Consider the following 1,948-nt stretch of genomic DNA (forward strand, 5'->3'; position numbering starts at 1 on the left):
GTACACGGTTACGCCTGCTCTTCAAAGCCACGCGTGAGCATCTGGCAGGACATCCAGGCACTGTGAGGCTGTCTGGCCGTCATCATCCTCAGTAGCATGATGGTCGCCCTCCACTGGACGTGCCTGAGAACCAGTCCTGGGGGGCAGCCCGTCTTTGAGATGAGACAAAGCCACTGCCCTCGGAAAGGCGCCGACGCACCCAGATTTCTGAGAAGCTTGAGGAGCCCAGAAGTCTGGCGAGAACTTCGAGCATGTGAGGCAGGGGAGGCCGGGAAGCAGACCTTGAGACGCGGACCTGTCCGTTGGAGGGACGCCAGCACGTCAGGAGAGGAGCAGGAAGCAGGCTGGACGGAGAGAAGCTGGGCCCGGAGCGTCCCAGGGAAGGTGAAGGCCAGCCCTGGACCCTGGAGCAGGGGGGGCTGGGGAGAGGGCGTGGGCCCTGGGCCCTCACACCTCTGCATGGACAGTCGCTGGACATGGCCCACCCAGAAAGGAGAGCTGGTGTCCGGAGAGGTGGCCATCTTCCTCAGAGGCAACCCCTGACTCGGGCCTCCAGCAGTTGGGACAGCAGACTGTTCATTCCCAGAGGGGGACCTGGGTGGCCCTCCAGTGTCCACTTGGTAGCACTCCATAAATCTCAGGAGATCAGTGACCACGTCTTCCCCTGTTCTGATGGTCATTGCCAGTCACGGACGCTTTGAGATGAGTAACATCCAGTGTCTCAGAACTGCGTTTTCAACACCTGGTGGTTTGCGTGTGGTTCTTCCTGCAGCGACTCAGTCTGGAAACCTGTCCTCCTCGGAGGTGTGGAGGTGGGGCGCCTTTAAGAGGTGGGCCTAGCGGAAGGAGATCAGGGCCTGGCTGCGCTCTCCTGAATGACTAATGCTGTCTCGGGTGGGTCTCTGGAGTGGGTCGGGTCTGGTGGGTGTGGATTTGCCCTTGGGAGGGTGGGGTTGTTGTAGGAGGAGTAAGCTTGGCTCTGGCTTCTCGGCTGGCCCACATGCCTCTTCTGCACGCGGCCCCTTTCCTTTCTGCTTCTCCACCATTTTTCTATGCAGCCAAGGAGCCCTCACCAGGATGTGGCACCATGCTGTTTGGACTTCCAGGCACCAGGATTGTGAGTCAAATATACTTCTTTTCTTTGTAAGTTTCCCAGCCTCTGGTGTTTTGTTATAGCAACACAGAACAGACTCAGACGGACATCAGATCAAAACTTCCCCTTGATGTGAACTCATCGGACAATGCCGTCTCTCCCAATAGAGTAATTTTCCTCTCCAAATATGCAAAAAGGCTGCTGAGGTTTGGCTTGCCCTGTGCACCTAGATCTTGACTTCTGAAATGGGCTTCTCTCCCTTTCTCCTTTGTAGGTAGTCATACGGGGTCCTCTGCCACTTTTTCCACCTTGTTCTGTGTCCCCAGAGGGGCTGCCTCCAGGAGGCTCAAGCAGGCCACTGTGGTCAGCCCTTGGGGGCACCGGCGGGCACACAGAGAGCCGGAGGGTTTCCTCCTCCTGACCCCTGCTCCGACGGAGGCAGTGGCCACACTCCTTTGTCCCCCACCACGTCCCTCCTGGACCTTCAGCTCCTCTACTCCCAGAAGCTGCTCCTTCCCTCGCCCCTTCCTGCTGGCTCCGAGCACGGCAGGCCCTTCCACGGTGTCAGCTGGGTGTGATTCGCTGTTCCTTCCTGGTTCCCTGAAACCTCCTGCGTCAGCCCGTGTGTTTTTGTCTGCCTGGATGCTGACTCTCAGGATGATCCCACTCACCTTCCTCAGACACCCCCGTCTTCTTGTGCAGAGCGAAGTGACTGCCCAGGATCTCCAGAAGGCCAGGAACCCGAGGCTCTCTGGACGTCTGCACGACCTGGTCCCTGGGGCCCCACACTGAGGTCCCCGGGGCTCAGCTCCACCCTCTTCCTCTGCCCCTCTGGTTTATCTTTGATCCCCAGGA

Source organism: Sciurus carolinensis, chromosome 19 (genome assembly GCF_902686445.1).
Source record: "Sciurus carolinensis chromosome 19, mSciCar1.2, whole genome shotgun sequence".
Lineage (NCBI taxonomy): Eukaryota > Metazoa > Chordata > Mammalia > Rodentia > Sciuridae > Sciurus > Sciurus carolinensis.